Below are 22707 nucleotides of genomic sequence, written 5' to 3'. Positions count from 1 at the left end.
TATTTCTTTGGACATATACAACCATTTTTTAATCTACATGTTTCGCTCAGAGGAGCTTCTTCAGAAGTTTTTGGAAGTGTCGCTGGAGTATTACACACTATAAGAAAAACAACAATTGTAAATGGATATGCTTAAAAATTGCCATGAATAAAACCGCATGGCATGTCAATAGGACATACCTATAGCTATTTGATTAAAAAAATAATCATACATTTTATAGAGTACATTTTATACTGATAAACTGAGGAATGCCTACCGGATACTTGCATTCACAAAACACTAACTGTAGATGCATAGGCTGAAGCCAAGATTTACAAAAAATGGAAAGACTTTTTGCCTATAGTTCTACTGTAATAGTGTTCATGTAAGACTGATTTGGGTGGCTGTACAGCCATCAAATCACTTCCCAAATCAGCAGTAGACAAGCGCGTGCTCCTGCCCTTCCCTTCCGGTCCCGGGGCTGACCTGGCTTCACTGTGATCTCTTCAGGGTGCAAAGCTGTGTTCAGAAAGATTTTGCGTAAACAGCAGATTGTGGATTCATTGTCCCATATCTTCATGGGCTCCAGGCAGGGGGGACCTTATGGGTGTACTTATTACTTTATAGTAGTAAGTAGAGGGGGGGGGGGGGGGGAGTAAATATAAGTAAAAAGCAAATGGTGAAATTGAGTAAGTGAATACATTTTGAAGACACCTCCCCATATATACACAAAAGCGGTTAAGTCTGTCATTTTAGTTTAAAGCTCAATTGATAACAGGTTTTATTATATAGCCTGTTTACAATTTTGTGTATCTTTTTGCATTTCACAATTTTGCAAGCGCAGGCAATTTTGAGCCTAGTTCTAGTCGTGATTTCTTAAGCCAAACTGGTCAAATTTTTAAATTTAAAGCGGAGTTCCACCCTGTATTTCAAGCTTGGCCCTAAACATTGCTGATCTCATTGCCATAAATATTCGGAATGTATTTATTTACCCTTTTTGAGTCACTAAAAGCTCCACTTTCTCGCGAGGTACGTAATTTTCGGCTGCCCGTTGGCTCCTAGAATATGTTTCATCAATCCCAGGAGTCTATGGACAACCTGCAGTACACCAAGCTGCCTTTTGTTCACACTGCCCAGATCAGGAGGTGCACGCTGGGTAGCCAGCTGCACCATTTTCCAGAGAAAACTCGGAGCAGGCTTCAGATGCCCACACTAAGGATGGAAGCTCACTGGATCTGGAGGTTACAGGGAGTACAAAAAAACAAATGAAAAAAGAAAACGTCTTCATATGCAGCATATGCCCAATTTTAGATTGCATAAGTTTCAACTAACACGAGTGATTTTAAAAAAAGAAAAAAGGCTGGAGCGCCGCTTTAACTTGTCCTCACACATAAACTAATGGTAACTCGTGCTCTCCCCCATGGATGCAGCCAGCAAATGCACTATCCAAATCAGTAAAAGAAAAACCAGTGCTTCCCAAAGAGTAGTGACTATTCTATAAAGGTTTTGAATGTGAAGAGGTCTTCACATTTTAAATATGGCCTCAGTAGAAGCCTGCTTCTCATTAGAGTATTAAAGCAGAAATTCACGCTAAAGGGTAAGTTATGCGTTCTTCTTGTTCTTCTTGTTCTTCTTGTTCTTCTTGTTCTTCTTGTTCTTCTTCTTGTTCCCTTTGGGAGTAGGCTGCGGGGCTATTCAAACAGTGTAGTGTGGCTTGCGCATGCGGTGGGAAGCCAGCTGTAAGGCCACAAGGAGTCGCAGCTGGCTTCCCACACTAAACATGCCGGCACTGGGGACCCAAAGACCGGCAAAGAACCAGCCCAGGTGAGGATGGCACTAGATCCTTGGACAGGTAAGTGCTTTTTTTTTTTTTAAAAGTCAGAGTCTACATTATTTATTTATTTTTTTTTCAGAGTGAAGAACCGCTTTCAACCTGTGTTTCTCTCTCCACTACAATAACAAAGAGCACAGATAGATGTATATAGATATTCAGATTGTGTTGGAAAATAATACTTTTTTATTTTAAGGGGTCTCAATCTAAACACTACTATAGATATACTAGGGCCAATTTATACAAGAGCTAGTTAACCTACTAGCGTGTCTTTGGAGCGCAGGAGGAAACTGGCATACCAGGAGTAAACCCACACAAGCACAAGGAGAACATGCAAACATCATGCAGATAGTGTCCTGGCCAGGATTCAAACTTCAGTCCTAACCATTAAGCCACTGTGCTGCCCTAGATGTTTTTGTGAACATTTTTCTGGTGATGGATGCTCTTTTGTATGGAAGATCTTTCAGAACTCTGAGAGGTGCTGTCTAATCTCTGTGGTCCCTGTTACCTGGAGTTGAGCACCGTTGTATAAAAGTACCTGTGGAGGTTTGGTAATGTGATCCTTTTGATAATTGTCTGTTTTATTAGACTTTTTAAAGTCTGATTTTTACAGCTGACTAATGTCTTTATAGGAAAACGCTATCAGTGGCAGAGAACAATAGCTGGTTACATACCTATATTTGTGTGTATGGCTTATGTGGAAGAAGAAAGATCCATTGATGGTTCTATCTCATCTTTTTGCCTACAGTCCCTTTTGGTGTATTGAGAGGCATTTTAGTCTTTGTAATATTTACCCTGTATATGATGACACACATTCCAAATTCATGTGTTGCTGAAAACCTGGAGACATATTCATTGTGAAGTATAGCATAGTACCCAATATTGGCTATTTTATGTTTACAAAAAAATATCTCTGCATTTAAGGCTTTGTTTTTGATTTTGGGCAATTTTTTTTTTTTTTTTTTTTCAATGACCTGATTGTTACCAATCTGTAGCATTGTATGTATGCTGTTTTGTATACAGGGGGTTAAGTGCGATCCTGTTGCCATGACAACAGGATGCAGTACGAGTTCTGTGACACTATTGCTGTGGAGACATGACAATGATTCTCCGATTTAGCATCTTCCCTACCTCTCAGGGAGAGCTGCATCTCATTAAAGAGGCAGTATTGTTGTCCTCATTCAACCTTTTGGCAGATAACGAGTTAAAGGACCAGGAATAAAAAAACAGTATTTTGTGCAACCTCAAGCCTGTGTTCTAGCAATGCTGGTTCACAATCTATACAGCGTGGATGTGAAGATTCTGTAGCCACCATCGAATTCCCCACGCCACCCTTGTCTGAGTGTTTATCATTGTGTTGCAGTGTGATTCTGGTTAGACATCAATTCCCCAGTTTTTTTTTTTTCCACAATGCCTTGCTGGAATGTGATGTGGAAAGACAAAAATGAATTGATTTCAACAGCTATGACTTGGTCTTTCAATTCTGGTTTAGGATCCCAAGCATAATGTAAAATATTTTCTGTACAAAGTCGAACGATGTTCTCCTCTTGTCTGGCTTCTTGATTTTCTTTGTCCATGCTCTCCTTGTCAGCACATTTGAAAAAAGAAAGTCTTTCCTCGCTGTCTAAACCCAGACGGACTCTGTCCATGATATCCTTGACCTCGGGGTAGTGCATTCCCTGCCTGGACCAGTGTTGGAGTGGTTCCAGCTGCTGCATCGTAAGCTGTAATACAAAAGAAAGCGTTTTACTGTTTGTAAACAATCAGATCATGCTACTTTTATCCAGTCCCTCAAGGGATCAGACGGGCTTTACCATAGCACCTTTCCAGATTACGTATCTAGACAGAAAATGTATCACGCTGTACCTTTTTCCAAGATTTGTGCTGGCTTAGTTCAGATTTTTGAATTCTGAAATGCTTGCATTTTGTGTGTTTTTGCAGTGAATCTGCTTTGGCATGTAAGATCCTGAGCATACATAAATGCCCTTGTATCACATGCAGAGGGGTTTGTGATTATAGTAGGACAAAGCCAGATATAGGTCATCAGCTTTTCTGCTAAACAGTGCATCCAAATGTGAGAAGCAGGTACAGGTAAGCAGCTAATACTATAGTATAGCTTTTTTTTTTTTTTTATTACTGCGTATAGTGTTTTGACTGTTCTTCTTTTTCTTTTCCTTATTTTACAAAAAAAAAAAAAAAAAAAAAAATGTATTTAAAAGCATATCACTATATATGTTCTATCTGTTTGACATGTACAATGATAATGCATGGGTAGGTTAGGAAAATGATATAGGGTTAGTTAGTTTGTGTGGATGTTTTCAGATTGTCTTGGTTATAGTTACAATTACTATCTTCAATATTCCTTTTTTTCTTTTTAAAAAGAAGCCATTCTAAGAACTACTGTAGGCCACATTCTCTTTAAAGTATTAGTTGCCTGGCTGGCTGTCATTTAATGTGTATGAGTCACTGATAAGGACCAAGCATGTAGCAAGTAAATTCATTTTTTGCAAGCAAACCTTCCCATTGTTTCTGAGTCAAAGTATTTTAACCACTGGATTATCATGTCAGTAAGGTAAATTTAGCATTTTTAGTAAGTGAGGTCAGCAATTTGGCCACCTCCATATATCCCCCAGCACAGGTTTCATTCCTTTCCTTGGCTTAGATTTTTTTCTCACTTAAGCCAGGTTCACACTAGTCCATTCTCTCAAAAGCGCTTTTTTAGAGTGTGGTTAAACACTTTCAGGCTTTCAGTTGGCGATCCTGCTTTTTCTTGGTTTCCCTCTGTTCTCAGCTGCATAAGAGCTGGGGGGAGCAGAATCAGCAGCACACTGAGCTTGCCAGTGACTGGCTGTGTAGTGGGGGGGCTCTCAGGACAAGTTTGATCATTGGAAGAGAGCACACGGAGTTCCCAGCATAGCTAGAGAACGGACCACGGTGTGATCTCCTACCTAGTGTGGTCAGTTTTTCATTGGAAAACAGAGGAACTGGCAGGAACATCAGGGATTTCACATAAAGGAAGCAATATAAAGAGAACATAATATTTTCCCATACATAGTACAGCACACACATATCGGGAATGAAGTGCTGTGGTAACAACCGCTTTAAGGTGGGTGGTCAAGGGGGAAGGCAAACCGTATACCGCAGCCCATGTGAAAGAAGCCAGATTGTCCTGATTACAAGAGCTTTACCAGACAAAATGTAAGGGGAAAGTCCGCAACAGCAAACGGGCAAAAAAAAAAAGAGGTTCTAGCCTTAAAATACAAAAATAGTGCAGCGCTAAAAAATTGCATAAAGATGATAAATAACTGCCACAGAAACGCATAAGTCCCAGATATGAGAAATGCTAAAAAGCCAAAGGATGATGAAAACGCCAGCAGAAGAGAATTCCTCAGTGGTGACCAGGGTGCTCAAGACAATCGTAAACTGTGTATATTCTTATCTGTGCTTCCACCACCGTAAGTACAGGCAGCTCACCTTAGTCTATGGACCTCTGATTTAACAGAGAGGTCATGCAAGCAGTCCCATCTGGGGTAATCCTAAGGTACAAATCTGTGTAACGGTTGATACAATTTTAATCCAGCTTCAAAAATGCAGCAGCAATATAGCAAGTCTCCTTATAAAGCCATGGTTCATGTAAAATCAATGAGACATACCGTGGGGACGGAAAGTATTCAGACCCCCTTAAATTTTTCACTCTTTGTTTATATTGCAGCCATTTGCTAAAATCATTTAAGTTCATTTTTTTTTTCCTCATTAATGTACACACAGCACCCCATATTGACAGAAAAACACAGAATTGTTGACATTTTTGCAGATTTATTAAAAAAGAAAAACTGAAATATCACATGGTCTTAAGTATTCAGACCCTTTGCTCAGTATTTAGTAGAAGCACCCTTTTGATCTAATACAGCCATGAGTCTTTTTGGGAAAGATGCAACAAGTTTTTCACACCTGGATTTGGGGATCCTCTGTCATTCCTCCTTGCAGATCATCTCCAGTTCTGTCAGGTTGGATGGTAAACGTTGGTGGACAGCCATTTTTAGGTCTCTCCAGAGATGCTCAATTGGGTTTAAGTCAGGGCTCTGGCTGGGCCATTCAAGAACAGTCACAGAGTTGTTGTGAAGCCACTCCTTCGTTATTTTAGGTGTGTGCTTAGGGTCATTGTCTTGTTGGAAGGTAAACCTTCGGCCCAGTCTGAGGTCCTGTGCACTCTGGAGAAGGTTTTCGCCCAGGATATCCCTGTACTTGGCCGCATTCATCTTTCCCTCGATTGCAACCAGTTGTCCTGTCCCTGCAGCTGAAAAACACCCCCACAGCATGATGCTGCCACCATCATGCTTCACTGTTGGGACTGTATTGGACAGGTGATGAGCAGTGCCTGGTTTTCTCCACACATACCGTTTATAGTTAAGGCCAAAAAGTTTTATCTTGGTCTCATCATACCAGAGAATCTTATTTCTCACCATCTTGGAATCCCTCAGGTGTTTTTTTTTTAGCAAACTCCATGCAGGTTTTCATGTGTCTTGCACTGAGGAGAGGCCTCCGTCGGGCCAATCTGCCATAAAGCCCCAACTGGTGGAGGGCTGCAGTGATGGTTGACTTTCTACAACTTTCTCCCATCTCTGGACTGCATCTCTGGAGCTCAGCCACAGTGATCTGTGGGTTCTTCATTACCTCTCTCACCAAGGCTCTTCTCCCCTGATAGCTCAGTTTGGCCGGACAGACAGCTCTAGGAAGGGTTCTGGTCGTCCTTCCATATAAGGACTATGGAGGCCACTGTGCTCTTAGGAACCTTAAGTGCAGCAGAAATTTTTTTTTTTTTTTTTTTTTTTTTTTGTAACCTTGGCCAGATCTGTGCCTTGCCACAATTCTCTCTGAACTCTTCAGGCAGTTCCTTTTGACCTCATGATTTTAATTTGCTCTGACATGCACTGTGAGCTGTAAGGTCTTCTATAGAGAGGTGTGTGGCTTTCCTAATCAAGTCCAATCAGTATAATCAAACACAGCTGGACTCAAATGAAGGTGTAGAACCATCTCAAGGATGATCAGAAGAAATGGACAGCACCTAAATATGAGTGTCACAGCAAAGGGTCTGAATACTTAGGACCATGTTATATTTCAGTTTTTCTTTTTTAATCTGCAAAAATGTCAACAATTCTGTGTTTTTCTGTCAATATGGGGTGCTGTGTGTACATTAATGAGGAAAAAAATGAATTTTAGCAAATGGCTGCATCCCCATTGTATATAGTACTCTCTGTTTTGACTAAAACCAGCTTTAATATTGATAAAAAATGTTACTTACAAACATAGCACTGCAAACCCAGTGCTAAGATGTGAGGCATACATGCATGAATCAAGGAAGGTGGCTGTAGTGACGTCACGCTACCCTTCGTCGCACGTGTATCATCCTGTGAGCGGGACTTCATCAGCGAACTGTGAGGGCTCATAACTCTCTTACATTTTTATAGTCCACCTTGCTGTGCTAAAATTGCACCGCCGCAGCGTCAGGACATATGGGGGCTTGGTTACAACCATACCCCCGTCCTCCCAGTATAAATTGAAAGAGCGTTAGACGCTCAGGAGGCGTGGTTACCATCCGGACACACACCCACCCCTCACTACGTCAGCTGAGATGTGTGGGGGCGTGGCTAGCGTCCGAAGATCCGCCTTAAACAATGATACGGTCAGACACCCAAGGGGCGGGGTTAACATCCGAGGTTCCGCCCTCCATACAGTTTGTCAGCTCGGCTTCTTCATAGTGGAATATGGGGCATCCAGATCAACCCCCTAAGGGGTGTGTTAAATATCCGATGCTCCTCCTGTAGCCTCATGCGTTGCCATAGAGTCAAACAAGCACAATGGATGCAGTTAACCTGATAAATGTTCCCAACGTGACATGTGCTCCTGTTGGGTCACAGGGTCACTCATCAAGCTTTCAAATGCTCATCCCACTCTAACATGGACACCAGAGCTAGATGGCATCTAATGGAGCACATATGACCCATTTGTGACACAGCATGTCTATAAGGGGAACAGCAACTAGATAAAATTACAAAAAAATCATGGCAATAATTAAACATCACCATAATTAATCATGGATGCAAAAATTGCATAAATTCCATAGAAAAAGTTTAATTAAAATTAAAACTTCAGTACAGCCACCCTTCCTGAGTACAAAAAAAAAAATATATATATCAACCCCCTTAGGGGGTTGATCTGGATGCCCCACATTTTTTATATTATATATACACATGTAATAAAATTTAATTTAAAAACACTATAGTCCTGATATTTAACTCAATCCTATTCTCTATCAATATGAAATGAAGCAATTCGGATCGAACTCTACGTTCGTTTCATATACCCAAAAAGATTTGCGGCGACTCAATTGCCAGATAGTTCCCTTCTCTCCAATGATTGGTCACTTTTTCAACCCTACAGGGCTGCGATTCTAAAACAAAATGTTTAGAAACGTTATGCGTTTTAAGGCCCTTTTTTATATTGTTCACGTGTTCTCCAATCCTCACGTGTAAGGGTGTAGAGGTCCTTCCTACGTACTGTAGACCACACTCGCAGTCTAACATGTATATGACCCCCACCTTATTACATGTTATTAACTCTTTAATTTGGCAACTTTTTTTTATTGGTGGCAGTTGTTACAAAATCTTTGCGTTTTTTTTTTTTTTTTTTATGTTGTGCTTGATGTGCCTACATGCGGGACAGCAGCTGCATGCATAAAAAAGTCAAATTGAAAATCCATTTCTCAAAATGTACTGGAGGGTCAATAACTCCTGGGGCTAGTTTGTCCCTCAATGGGGGGGCTCTCCTGTATATGAATTGCGGGCGTTCAGGTAATGCAGGGCCCAGAACCCGATCTTGTTTCAGAATAGGCCAATGCCTCTGAATAATTTTTTGTATTGAACATTGAAATCCAAGGTCATTCTCGTGTTCATAGATAAACTCTGATTAGACTTGGGGACATTCAACACCAAGGTTCTCCTATCCATACTCCGAACTGTCTCCATTTCTCTATCCAGAGAAATTTTATCATAACCCTTTTGTAGAAAGCGAGAAGCCAGAATTAGGAACTGGGAACTGTAATCCCCTTCAGATGTACAATTTAGCCTTAGGCGTATAAATTGTCCCATAGGAATATTACAGGAATCCTGCCTTCTCTGATCCTCCCCTTCTACTGTCCCCAATCCATCTCTTGATAGTACAGAGCATTGGGGGCATTTTGCACATGCTCAGTTTGGTGTGTATTGCTAGAGAGTCTTGCCACAGCTTCTCAATTGGATTTAGGTCTGAACTTTGACTGGGCCATTCTAACACATGAATATGCTTTGATCTAAACCATTCCATTGTAACCCTGGCTTTATGTTTAGGATCGTTGTCCTGCTGGAAGGTGAACCTCCTCCCCAGTCTTAAGTCTTTTGCAGATTCTAATGCCCCGTACACACAAGCGGAATTTCCGTCAGAAAAATCTTGGATGGTTTTTCGACGGAATTCCGCACAAGCTTGACTTGCATACACACAGTCACACAAGTTCTCTGAACTTTCGACAGCCAAGAACACGGTGACATACTACACTACGATGAGCCGAGAAAATGAAGTTCAGTGCTTCTGAGCATGTGTCAAATTGTTTCTGAGCATGCATGGTTTTTTTGCACGTCGGAATTGCATACAGATGAACGGAATTTCCGTCAAGAACTTTTTCCGTCGGAAAAATAGAGAACCAGCTCTCAATCCTTTTGCTGGCAGAAATTCAGACAGAAAAAGTTGGATGGAGCCTACACATGGTCGGAATATCCGACCAAAAGCTCCTATCACCCTTTTTTTTTTTTTTTTTTATATAAATTCCGACCGTGTGTATGCAGCATAACAAGTTTTCTTCGATTGCCCTGTTTAGCTCCATCCTTCTTCCCATCAACTCTGACCAGCTTCCCTGTTGAAGAAAAGCATCCCCACATGATGCTGTCACCACCGTGTTTCACAGTGGGGATGGTGTATTCAGGGTGATGTGCAGTGTTAGTTTTCTGCCACACATAACATTTTGCTTTTAGGCCAAAAAGTTCAATTTTGGTCTCATATGACCAGAGCACCTTCTTTCACATGTTTGCTGTGACCCCCCCCCCGCATGGCTTCTCGCAAACTGGACGATTTTTTTTTTTTTGCTTTCTTTCAACAATGGTTTTCTTCTTGGCACGCTTCCATAAAGGCCAGATTTGTGGAGTACACGACTAATAGTGGTCCAGTGGACAGATTCTCCCACCTGAGCTGTGGATCTCTGCAGCTCCTTCAGAGTTACCATGGGCCTCTTGGCTGCTTCTCTGATTAATGCTCTCCTTGCCTGGCCTATCAGTTTAGGTGGATGACAATGTCTTTGTAGGATTGCATTTGTGCCATAATCTTTCCATTTTTGGATGATGGATTGAACAGTGCTCCGTGTGATGTTCAAAGCTGCTTTAAACTTCTTGTTTAAAGACCTGTCTGGTGTGTTCCTTGGCCTTCATGATGCTCTTTGTTCACTAAGGTTCCCTAACAATCCTCTGAGGGCTTCACAGAACAGCTGTATTTATACTGAGATTAAATTGCACACAAGTCGACTCTACTTACTAATTAGGTGGCTTCTGAAGGCAATTGGTTCCACTGGATTTTAATTGGGGGTATCAGAGTAAAGGGGGCTGAATAAAAATGCATGCCACACATTTCACATATTTATTTGTAAAAAATTTTGAAGACCATTTATCACTTTCCTTTCACTTCCCAATTATGTGCCACTTTGTGTTGGTCTATCGCATAAAATTTTTTTGGCACTGTACTCACTCAGTCACTATGGGATTCCTTTTCTGTATTCGGCAAAAAACCTGGTTGATCCTGCTGTTCTTTATCTCCACCTTCTGTCCATGTTCCCAATGCAGTTGGAGGTTTTGTGGAACAGTATTAGCAGCTAGTGCACATGCTCGGTTTTCAGTGAGTTTCTATGCTGAGCATTTCCTCATCACATCGGAATAGTGACTACACATGTTGGCGTATACACAATGGTAAATGATAGCCCACCCTTTTTCCTTTTTTCCTTTTCTTCCATGCCCACTAACCAGCTAAGCACAATGGGGTGGAATATTACATCTTGATTAATGGAGGCTTCACCTTCCTGTTATTCTAAGGCACAGGATGAAGGGACGTAATACAGCCTATGACTGGCAAAAATCCACCCACACCATGTTATTGCCAAAAAATAAAGATTTGATTCAAAATATATATTTGCACGACGATTTGAAACAGTCTATATTAATTACTTTTATTCTGTATTCCATAGGCTTTTTTTTTTTTTTTTTTTTTTTTAACATGTGACCAGCAGGACTGGAAGCTCTTTCTGCCACAGTTTTTACGCAGACAGGCTGGAAAAGAGTTGGGTCATGTGACGGCTGTATATAGAGTGGAGACAAAAGGTACTTGGATGTGTTTTTTTTTTTTTTTTTTTTTTTTGTCCAAATCCAATGAGAGTTTAGCCATGCAAACTGTATGGCTGAACTCGTATTGCACAGACATCGCATATGATCGGCACAGCAAATTTGGTGCTAATCATATGCGATGTCTATGTTCACAATGGTGTGAACCCAGGCTTAGAGTATATTGGAGAGGGGTTTTGTTCTGTATTTTTGTACATGCACCATTCTAGTAGTTCTCCAAGCAGTGGAATTGCTGTGATTGGAGCCTGTTTAGTATAAAGATCACTACAACCGTGCATATGCTGCCCCCAGTACTACTGAATCTGTTGTTACTTAAAGTAATATCAAAACCTGTTGGTTTTTTCTTTTTTTTTTTTTTTTTAGTTTAGTTTACCATAATGGGTACAATAAAATAAATGATCCCCAGTAATCCATTTACTAAATTCTTACTCCACTGCTTGCCGTTTATAACTTTTAATGCTACTGGCTCCTGCTCTCTCAGCACTGCTTCCTTAAATTTCTGGTATGCACAGGGAAGTATTAATAATGGACAGGAGGAGGGAAGAGGGGTGTAGTGCCTTGCCATCCTAGGATATGGGGCTGTGTGTTTCTGTAGATGCACACAGTGTAAGGAGACACAACTCTAGTGCCTGTAGTACAAGGGTGACTCCTTATGACGCTGCAAGTGAAGAAGCCATTTTGAAACCGGAAACCTGGGGCACAGCGGTCATGGCACCAATATAAAACTGAAACTTAGGCAAAGATTAAAAGATGAAGAAGCTGCATATTCAGTAACTGATCAAATTAGCTGCTCAAAGCGCTTAAAAACTGAGGGTTTAATACCATTAATATCAAAGTAAGGACTCTGTAATTGGAATCAACAGAATATTTGCTGACTTGCGGTCACAAGTATGTACGTTTTTCATATATACTATAACTGCTCAACACAATTGTTTAAAGAAAATTGGAATCAATTCTGTTTTTCAAATACAATCACAACTCGTTTAGTCTCTATTCTCCATTTCCCACTGCATTCCAGTGTACAGCTCCTTTATTTTATCTTACTAAACTAGGGACTGTTTAAAAAAAAAAAAAAAAATGTAGGTGTTGTCCACGGGAGCCATTCATTGAGGACATTTTGCTATTAACCTACACAAGAAAGAAAACTCATCCAGTGTGTGGTTCATACAGGCAGCATCTGAATATCCTCCTCCTTTCAGCTTTCATGAATCGCCCTCACCAGTATGTCTGCCCACAGTTACCGGTCAGATTTCAGCTGGCAGTGTTCTGTAGGAGTCAGGCTGCTGTGGGCTACACTCCTACATTTTTCTGTCCTCCAGTGAATGTCCCGGTTACAATACTGTTTAACCCTAATTTCTGCTGTCTTTAGAGCAATGAAGCACCTTTTACTAATATAAAAGATAATTATGGTACAAAAGATAATCTACAAGGTGAACACGTTTTAAATAAACAGCTCTGGTTTTCTTTTAAATGAACCTGTTTTGGTTTTAGAGCCATTTTAATTTTTTCTTTAGTTCTAGGCCTATTCAACAGTAAATTTATTACTTTTGATACACAACACACATTTCAGTTGTTGAGGGGGGGGGATGTACAAATAGGATTTTCTTTTGGTGATGTATACAATATCTCACAAAAGTGAGTACACCACTAACATTTTTGTAAATATTTTATTATATCTTTTCATGTGACAACACTGAAGAAGTAACACATTGCTACAATGTAAAGTAGTGAGTGTACAGCTTGTATAACAGTGTAAATTTGCTGTCCCCTCAAAATAACTCAACACACAGCCATTAATGTCTAAACCGCTGGTAACAAAAGTGAATACACCCCTAAGTGAAAATTTCCAAATTGGGCCCAATTAGCCATTTTCCCTCTCTGGTGTCATGTGCCTCGTTAGTGTTACAAGGTCTCAGGTGTGAATGGGGAGCAGGTGTGTTAAATTTGGTGTTATCGCTCTCACTCTCTCATACTGGTCACTGGAAGTTCAACATGGCACCTCATGGCAAAGAACTCTGAGGATCTGAAAAAAAAATTGTTGCTCTACATAAAGATGGCCTAGGCTATAAGAAGATTGCCAAGACCCTAAAACTGAGCTGCAGCACAGTGGCCAAGACCATACAGTGGTTTAAGAGGACAGGTTGCACTCAGAACAGGCCTTGCCACGGTCAACCAAAGAAGTTGAGTGCACGTACTTAGCGTCATATCCAGAGGTTGTCTTTGGGAAATAGACGTCTGAGTGCTGCCAGCATTGCTGCAGAGGTTGAAGGGGTGGGGGGAGGGGTCAGCCTGTCAGTGCTCAGACCATATGCAGCACACTGCATTAAATTGGTCTGCATGGCTGTCGTCCCAGAAGGAAGCCATTTTTAAAGCTGATGCACAAGAAAGCCCGCAAACAGTTTGCTGCAAACAAGCAGACTAAGGACAGGGATTACTGGAACCATGTCTTGTGGTCTGATGAGACCAAGATAAACTTATTTGGTTCAGATGGTGTCAAGCGTGTGTGGTGGCAACCAGGTGAGGAGTACAAAGCAAGTGTTTCTTACCTACAGCGAAGCATGGTGGTGGGATTATCATGGTCTGGGGCTGCGTGAGTCCTGCCACTGGGGAGCTACAGTTCATTGAGGGAACCATGAATGCCAACATGTACTGTGACATACTGAAGCATGATCCCAAAGACAACCCCTGGATATGACGCTGAGCACGTGAACTCAGCTTCTTTGCTCAACCATGGCGAGGCCTGTTCTAAGTGATACCTGTCCTGTTAAACCAATGTATGGTCTTGGCCACTGTGCTGCAGCTCCGTTTCAGGGTCTTGGCAATCTTCTTATAGCCTAGGCCATCTTTATGTAGAGCAACAATTCTTTTTTTCAGATCCTCAGAGTTCTTTGCCATGAGGTGCCATGTTGAACTTCCAGTGGCCGGTATGAGAGAGTGATAACACCAAATTTAACACACCTGCTAACCATTCACACCTGTGACCTTGTAACACTAATGAGTCATGTGACACTGGGGAGGTAAAATGGCTAATTGGGCCCAATTTGGACATTTTCACTTAGGGATATACTCATTTTTGTTACCAGCAGTTTAGACATTAATGGCTGTGTGTTATTTTGAGGGGACAGCAAATTTACACTGTTATACAAGCTGTAGACTCACTACTTTACATTGTAATAAAGTGTCACTTCTTCAGTCTTGTCACACGAAAAGATATAATAAAATATGAGGTGTGTACTCACTCTTGTGAGATACAGTGTGTGTGTGTGTGTGTGTGTGTGTGTGTGTGTGTGTGTATATATATATATATATATATATATATATATATATATATATATATATATATATATATATATATATATATATATATATATATATATATATATATATATTTTTTGTTTACAGTTTAACCAGTAATCATTTCAAAATAGCATATGTTACTATAGATCAGGGGTCTTCAAACTTCCTAAACAAAGGGCCGGTTTATTGCCCTTCATACTTTAGGGGGGGGGGGGGCAAAGTGTCCAGTGGCTGTAGAAAAAAAATCCCCCAGCATCCATGGAAATGTACAATGTCTCAGGCTTGCTGATCAGAGGGAGTAAAGAAAAGTGCCTCTTCCTTGGTATTAGTGTCCAAGTGTTAGTAGAAAGCATAATCTCCCGTTATTGGGGTCAGTGGGAGAAATAGTGCTTCATTGTTGGTGTCTGTGGAAGGAACAGTTTCCAAAGGGCTGCATCCGGCCAGAGGGCCATGGTTGGGAGACCACTGCAAAAGATCTAATGTGCTTATTTTATTTTTGATTTCAAAATAATGTTTCTAGTACAAAGCATGGCAAAGTTATTACCAAATAAAACCAATGTGTATTTTTACAGTTTGTGTTTGTCACTGTAGTGCAGGTGCACTCTGTTTTTGCATTGGGGTGGCATTTAAACAGAATGGTTGCTCAACACATTGCATTGTTCTTGGTGGTATATTTGCATTGTGGTAATCTTGTGGCATATCTTGCATTGTGGTAACATGTCTATTTTACAGCACGTTATTGCAACACAGTGGTGATCGGGCCCATTTACACCAGAATGCAGTGCAGGAAAGGTGTGTTCCATGGGGTGTGTGTGTGTGTGTGGTGGTGTTGTGTTTTTTTTTTTTTTTTGTTCTGCACCGCAGTTGAACACACCTCCAAGACGCACATGGGTACCAATTGTTAATGGCATCCTAAACTCATCTTGCAGCCACCAAACTGCATGGCACCATGTTCTTGCATCTTCACCCTTCTTCTTTCTGGGTTCACGAATAGATAAGCTGCGATGACGTCACTCCCAGACATGTGCTCAGGAGTCACGGCCATGGCATAGTGCTCTGAATTGACGACGCACTCTGTGTGCTGTCAGTTAAGAGCGCATGAGCTAGTGACTGGTCACTGGCTCCTTTAAGTGTGAATATTAGGAGACATTCACTGTACCTACATGTAAGCCTTATTCTAGGCCTTAAAAGCTGAGTTTACTACCACTTTAACTCCAGTCCATATTTTTTCTTTGTTTTCAGTTTGAATAGGTAACGTATTAAGGAGGATTTCCTCTTGCTATTGTTCATGTGTGTTGCACAGGCCTCACAGGGACAGGAAGTGAAGTAAAATCTACTCCAGGGTATCGCAGACAGAAATAATCTGGCAGATAATTTTAAGACTACCCAAATCTATCCAGAACTAAGGAAAACAAAAAACAATTTGGTTGAAGCTGGACTTAAAATTCTGTTTTACTGTTGTGGTCTTTACAGGCTTAACCATTTAGAAATGTGTATATAAACCATGTCTCACTCTTTATTTTATCTGAACTTTGGATGGCTACAGGCTTTCAACAAGTTATTTTTTTTTCCATGATTGTGATGAATTTCTTCCCTTTCCCATAAAGTGGTTGTACACCCTGTACAACCACTTTTACCTACAGGTAAGCCTATATTAAGGCTTAAATGTAGGTCCTAGAAATATCTCCTAAACCTCTACGGTTTAGGAGATATTTACAAAAAAGTGTGCCGATGTCTACGGCGCTTGCGCACTTTAGAAAGGACAGATCGTGCCGTTTCTAAAGGCGTCATGCCGTGACTGACGACTCCCGCATGCATGCCATTTAGAATCAGAGTTCGCAGCCCCGGAAGGAAGAGGGGTGAAGATGGACGCTCGCTGCTAGTGCAGACAGCGGTGACATCGCAGTCTTCGGTTTCAGGTAAGTGACGCATAATGGGCTACTATGCGATGCATAGTAGCCCATTATGCTTTACCTTTGCAGGGAAATAGAGGAAGTAAAACCCATCAGGGTTTACTTTCTCTTTAAGGCTTTATGTACACTGGAAGCTTTTGCAACCTCTCCTGAACGATTTAACTTGACAGATAGTAACCCACGTTTAAAACGTCCGTTTTGCTGCATTTACATGCCGCGTTTGTGTTTAGAAGCGTTTAAAAAAAAAATAGCCAAAAATGAAAAAACGCCAGTAAACGAAGCGCGGCTAAACGTGAGTTACCGAATTTAGCCACGTTTAGAAGCATTTGGCGCTTGAAATGCCTCTAAACTCGGCACCTGTTCTTCTTCAAGTGGGTATTGTAGGAGCTCACCCAGTTTTATTTTGTCTGTATTCTGCTGATGTTGGAACCCACCGGCTAATGGTGCTAGGTATATGGAAAGCATGGGAACTAGCTATTATCTAGTATATCAATTCAGGCAATTTGTGGTACGTACATAGTGGGCAAGGTGTATACTCTCCGCATTGGTTTGGGTTTCTATCACATTTTTTCCCAGGAGTAGGAGATAAGAGATAGTTGACCTTCCTAACATAGACTGGTGGAGATGTTAGATTTTTAAAGGTATACTTTAGTAAATATTAAAACCAATCCTTTAAAACTGATACAGAGGGCACAGCCTCTCAGCTTAGACCCCTTTCACACTGAGGCGCTTTCATGCTAAAAAACAGGCTGAAAAGCTCACGAAAACCTATTTCCATTAAAGTTAATGGAATGCTTTCACACTGGAGAAGTGGGCTGGCAGGGTGGTGAAAAAACGCCCCTCTCCATTTAAATTAATGGAAAGCTCTTCAAAAGCACCTGAAAAGCTCTTCAAAAGCGCTCAGTGTTTTACTGGCAGTTTAGAAGTGCCTTAGTGGTTCAGATTTTCATGCAGGCATTCATCTTGTGGGACCAGCTGCTCTGCTAACTAAATCCCTTTTTATTAAAGAGGAATTTAATAAAAGGGATTTTATTTATTTTTTTTTTTTTTTCTCCCCTGCTTACCTGATGCTGGGATGGCCACAGTTCAGATATTCACCCACACAGCTGATCCTGCTTAGATCCCCTTCTCCGTAGCTACCGCCAGGTTCTGTGGTGCCATATTCCTCTGTGACGTCATTCTTCTGTGCGTAGCCTTCTGATGACGTGCCGCTAAGCCCACTAACAGAGGAGTTGGTGAATGGGGGGACATGCAGTATTCCCGGTGCCTCTTTGGATATGAAAATCACTTATCCCAAGGGGCAACAGAGGAGCTGACGTAATTTGCCTCTGACAGAGAACGGGGGATGGTCTGAAAATGAGTCTTAAGAATAAAGAAAATGCAATATTTTGTATGTGCAGCTGAGGTGGGGTGGGGGAGGCAGGATGGAGATGGTTAGAGATCTACTTTAACTGGCATCTTTATGAATGGTCTTAAATGTTTACATTTGCAGAAATGGCTGTGTTTGCTAATTCATGTACCACCTTTTTTTTTCTGTACTTATTGCAGCCTGAAACACACTTGGCCATGAAAGGGAGGTGGCACAGCACTGAATCATTTCACAGTAAAGCACTGAGAAGTCTTATAAATCTGGCTTAAGATCACTTACTTTGACTTTGTACTGAGAGTCTGCCATTGATGACTTCATTCTGGAAATGCTGATTGCTTGGTTATCTCTGACTGCAATACTGTCAGGTCACCTAAGACCAGGTGACAGATGCACTCCGTAGGAGTCGGAAGTGCACCGCTAAGATCGTGGACCCTAGGACTGACTGCTGCAGATAGTTCCCAGGGAGGTTCAGGAAGCAGGTCTACTGGATCACCAACACAGATCCCAGTGGGAGCTAGAGCATAGATTCCCCAGGATGCGGAGTCTAAGAGCCAGCAGGTGTTCACCAGAGCCTCTAATGTTGAGGAGGGACTGCGCTGCAGTCTGACTCCAGGTCGCGGCCCCTAGGGTCTCGCAGCTCACGCTCACAGTAGAAGGAAGCAGCAGGCTGGAACAACAAGAATAGTAAAGGGATAAGGCAGAGGTCAGGACAACTAGCAGACAGGAACAGAGTACACCCCAAAGGTTCAGGGTCACAGGCAAACAGGGATAGTCGGGGACACGCCAAAAGGTCAGGGTCACGAGCAGACAGAAATAGTCGAACACGCCAAGGTCGGTAACAGAGACAAACGAAGAGCACATGGCAAGCAGGAAACAGGAAGCCAAACACACAATGAATACACAATGGTTGATCAGCCCTGCTGGCTTGCAGTGCACAGGTTAATATAGGGTTCCCTGATCGGGCCTAGGGTAGAGCCATGCTTAGAGGAGAGGTTATAAAAACAGCCAAGTGAGAGTGACTGTCCTCTTAGTCTGAACACATGAGGAGAGGTAAGCAGACAGAGAAAGATTACTGCATAACCATGACTGTACCCCCCTGTTACGAGGCCTCCCCCTCCCCTGCCTGGGCCCAGGCTTAAAGGGAAACTCCAGATGAAACCTCCTCAACAGACGAGGCGCAAAGATCTCAGATGCAGTGATCCAAGACATCTCCTCAGGACCAAACACTTTCCAATGTACAAGGTACTGAAGAATGCCTCTACAGCGCCGGGAATCCAGAACTTGACTAACCTCGTACTTTAGATTATCCTCAGACTGAAACTGAGGTAGGAAGAGGACTTATTGAGGACTAAAGGCTTCTTAGGAATGGGTAAGGGCATGAGAAGACCATCAGGAGTCTGAGCAGGGTCCCCCAGACCCTTAGGGATGAGCTGGATATCCAGCACAGGATCATCAGACTAGGCAGAGGTCGACTGATTAGTATTGCCAGATGTAGCGACTCTCAATCGCATCACAGGGCATAGCGACTGTGTGGAACTTGCGGACAAGTTTTGCCTGGCTGTGCGTGCAAGGGAGTTTAGGGACAGGCAAAGGTAAATGGTTATGCAAACTGGAGTGAATGATCGGCTCAGGTTCATAGGTGGGCTCCTCATCCAGAGTGCCACATGATCTAGAGAGTGCATCAGGACACCTTCTAGAAATCGCTATATAAAGCAGGAAGAGCAGAAGATACTGGGATGGTGGCAACAGGAAGTTTCTCTTTTGGAGTAATCTTGAGTAGGCAGGAAGAGGAACAGGAGGAACCCCAAGCCAGGATCTGTCCAGCAGTCTAGTCAACGTGTGGAGAATGAAGCCGTAACCAAGGAAAACCTAATGATAGGAGATGAAGCCTTAGGTGAGACGAGGGAGGATATCCACTCCTGGTGGAGTGTCCCTACCGACATCTTAACAGGGAGGGTCTGGAAGCGGATAGGGCCCCCTGGGAGAACAGTGCCATCAATCGCCAAGACCACCAGTGGCGTTGTAAGGGGCAAAAGGGTAAGTCTCATGGAAGATGCAGTTTCCCAATCCATGAAATTGCCAGTGGCTCCGGAATCCAGATGTGCCGAGACCGAATGAGAGGAAGCACCGACCTGAAGGAATACAGAAAAGAGAAGACGAGAAGGTGAAGGTGATATCTCTGGGTCTAATACTCCACCTTCCAGATGTATTAGCCCCGAACGGTTTTCCGGATGAAGAGAACGTGTGTCGCGAAAATGACCTCTGACCCCACAGTAGAGGCACAGGCCCAGAGTTTTGTGCCTAGTGCGTTTTTCAGGAGATAATTTGGTCCAGCCCAGCTGCATAGGTTCCTCGGCAGGCAGGGGGTGCTCCTTGGATCAAAGAGAAGGGACAGAGAGCTCAGGCTACCTAAAGAACGGGGAGTGCTGGCGTCTTTTTTTCCAGGGTCCTCTTCTGAAAGGAAATATCGATCTGGTTACACAAGGTGATGACACCGTCCAGATCAGCAGGGAGGGATCTTCCTGCTAATTCATCCTTCACTCTATCAGAGAGGCCATGTAAAAAGGTTGCAACTAGGGCCTCATTTTTCCAGCTCAATTCAGCTGTGAGGATATGGAACTGAAGAGCATACTGTCCCACAGAAGTGGACTCTTGATGGAGACGTAAAAGAGCGCGGGCCGCTGAGGAGACACAGCCCGGTTCCTCGAAGATATTTGAAAAAGTTTCAAGAAATCAGACAGGCTAGAAACCACTGGATCATTCAGTTCCCACAGAGGAGCAGCCCAGGCTAACGCCTCAACGGACAGGAGGGCTATAATATAGGCTACCTTCGTCCGATCGGACAGGAAGTTTTGGTGCCGGACTTCAAAATGAATTGTGTGGCTGCGACTGGTGCGATAGGTGCAGCAGCAGATAGAGGTTGAGGTTGTTGAACCGGGAAAGCTAATGAGGCCTGAACCTGTTCAAAACGGGAAGCCAAATCCTGAAGGAGTCGCATCATCTGGTCTGATGCGATTCCTGGGTCTCAAGTCTGCGGACTAAGCCCTGTAATGGATCCTCTGCAGGAAGCGGCACGTCAGCCGGGTCCATGGCTGATCAAACTGTCAGGTCACCTGAGACCAGATGACAGATGCACTCCGTAGAAGTCGGAAGTACACCGCTAGTGGACCTTATAACTGACTGCTGCGGATTGTGCCCAGGGAGGTTCAGCAAGCAGGTCTACTGGATCACTAACACAGATCCCAGTGGGAGCTAGAGCATAGATTCCCCAGGGCACGGAATCTAAGAGCCAGCAGGTGTTCACCAGAGCCTCTAGTGGCGAGGATGGACTGCACTGCAGTCTGGCTCCAGGTCACGGCCCCTAGGGTCTAGCAGCTCATACTAGACTATAGGAGAAGGAAGCAGCAGGCTGGAACAACAAGGATCGTAAATGGATAAGGCAGAGGTCAGGGCAACTAGCAAACAGGAAAAACAGATTACACGCTAAGGGTTCAGGGTCACAGGCAAACGGGGATTGTCAGGGACACGAGCAGACAAGAATAGTCGAACACACCAAGATCAGTAACGGAGACAAACGAAGAGCACACAGCAAACAGGAAGCCAGACACGCAATGGTTGATCAGCCCTGCTGGCTTGCAGTGCACAGGTTAATATAGGGTTCCCTGATGGGGCCTGGGGTGGAGCCATGCTTAGAGGAGAGGTTATAAAAACAGCCAGGTGAGTGGCTGACCTCTTAGTCTGAACACATGAGGAGAGGTAAGCTGACAAAGATTACTGCATAACAAATACTTTCTGAATCACTGATCCACAACAAACATATTGTACTTCCTTCTGAAGTCAGAGCTGATTTTGGATGTTTGTTCCAGATCAGGGAAAATTTATTGAAGCTAGGGGCCAGCATACAGCCAGGCAATTAGAATTTTCAGTAGAAGTTAGCAGTGGCAGTCTACATATTACCTTCAAACTGGCCTTCAGTTTAATGTAAAATGTTGTTTGCAATGGGGTCACTACTCCATACTGCAAGGGTCAAAGCTGAAATCCAGACTGGAGACAGTTACACCTTTCAGTGGGTCCTTCTTTACACTGCAGGGGTAACAGATTGCTTTGTCTAGTGGGATGATAAATAAGGTAAATTGCTTACTTTATTCCTTGCTCCACGGGCAGCCAGAGTTGTTCCTCTGCTGTTCCATCTCTCTTGGGATTTAGGTAAGTTTTTGCCGCCTGGCATTACGGGACCAGTTGTGGGTTGCAGACTTAGCCTGCACCAGTGAAAAATAAGGAAGAGTATTTCAGATTTTTTATATCCTTCTGGTCAAAACCATGCATGAACTCTTGCAGTTTGAGGGGGTCACACTTAAGGGTAACTTTTTTTTTTTCTCTGCAGGTCAGCCTTAAATGTTTTTTTGTCTAGGGAAATTTGAATAGATAGAAATGCTTACCTTATTCCTTCTCCCGACCACCTGCACTGTTTTCTGCTCTCCGACGTAGGTAGGTAGGCTCTCGTCGTCCCCTCATGCAATGCCGTACTACTGAATTGGCGACTGACGTGAATGTCCGTGTTCCTACAATGTGTGTCAGTTTTGAAAAAATTGAAAGCAAAAAATTGATTGGATGTATGGAAATTACAGGAAAGCCTCTTAAATATGGAAACCTATGTATTGTCTCTGACCCAAACTTAAAGAGGAAGTAAACCCTGGTGGGTTTTTCTTCCTTTCTTCCCTGTAAAGGCATAATGTGCTAGTATGCATGTGACTAGCCGGAGCCACGTGACACCGCTCCCGCACATGCGCGTGGGAGCCGCCGGTCACAGTACCCCCACCTGAAGGAACGGCATGGGCGGCCATT

The 22707-nt window shown here is 42.8% G+C and overlaps 1 protein-coding gene and 1 long non-coding RNA gene across 4 annotated transcripts in view; one reads left to right on the top strand and one right to left on the bottom strand.

Annotated features, from left to right (window-relative positions):
* HIVEP3 (HIVEP zinc finger 3) overlaps positions 1-22707 on the top strand; it is a 204740-nt gene that overhangs the window by 86728 nt on the left and 95305 nt on the right. The window lies entirely within an intron of this gene.
* Positions 1974-22707, bottom strand: part of LOC141128756 (uncharacterized) — a 41864-nt gene continuing 21130 nt past the window's right edge. The window contains exon 2 of the long non-coding RNA XR_012241731.1: positions 1974-3534. This is a non-coding gene — a long non-coding RNA (uncharacterized lncRNA). The remainder of the gene's footprint in view (positions 3535-22707) is intronic.

The sequence above is a fragment of the Aquarana catesbeiana genome, linkage group LG02, assembly GCF_042186555.1.
Source record: "Aquarana catesbeiana isolate 2022-GZ linkage group LG02, ASM4218655v1, whole genome shotgun sequence".
NCBI lineage: Eukaryota > Metazoa > Chordata > Amphibia > Anura > Ranidae > Aquarana > Aquarana catesbeiana.
The sequence above is the reverse complement of the archived record's forward strand: the minus strand, read 5'-3'. Positions and strand labels throughout refer to the sequence as shown.